Raw genomic sequence first — 492 nt, 5'->3', positions numbered from 1 at the left:
AATTTCTTCACAGTGAGTCCAAAGAACAAAACCTCTTGCTTAATTAGAATTTACATTTCTTCTTAAATATTCTAAAACCATCCATGTCAGCTTTGGACTTTTAATCTTGCCTTATACTATGAAATAGGGTAAATCTTGATCAGTGGCCAAATTCCTAACTTTTGCTGTTCAACCATTTTTCTTGCTCTTGCACTCTGACTCCATACATTCCAGAATATTCAATGGATTTGTAATAAACTTCCAAGATAAAGGGAAATTTCTTGCTCATTGTTTGCCTGAAATCTTGGCTTGTGTTCATCTTATTCAACAAACCATATGCTCCAAATATGCCCATAAATTTCAGCAACTAAAACTCCTTTAACGATCTTTGCCAGTGGTTCCTTGGTACTGGCAGTCCTGAGTCACGTACCTCCTCTAAGATTGTTAAAAGCACACTTTAAGCTGTAATTCTCTGTTTGTCAATGATGGGATTTAAGTAGAGGGATTTGCTTT

At 35.6% G+C, this 492-nt stretch overlaps 1 pseudogene; it reads right to left on the bottom strand.

Annotated features, from left to right (window-relative positions):
- Window positions 1-154: 154 nt before the first annotated feature.
- The window catches only part of LOC109379286 (protein CEBPZOS-like), a 27,422-nt pseudogene continuing 27,084 nt past the window's right edge, over window positions 155-492 (bottom strand).

Source organism: Hipposideros armiger, unplaced genomic scaffold (genome assembly GCF_001890085.2).
Source record: "Hipposideros armiger isolate ML-2016 unplaced genomic scaffold, ASM189008v1 scaffold_24, whole genome shotgun sequence".
In the NCBI taxonomy this organism is placed as follows: domain Eukaryota; kingdom Metazoa; phylum Chordata; class Mammalia; order Chiroptera; family Hipposideridae; genus Hipposideros; species Hipposideros armiger.
This window is presented reverse-complemented; position numbering and strand designations above follow the sequence as displayed.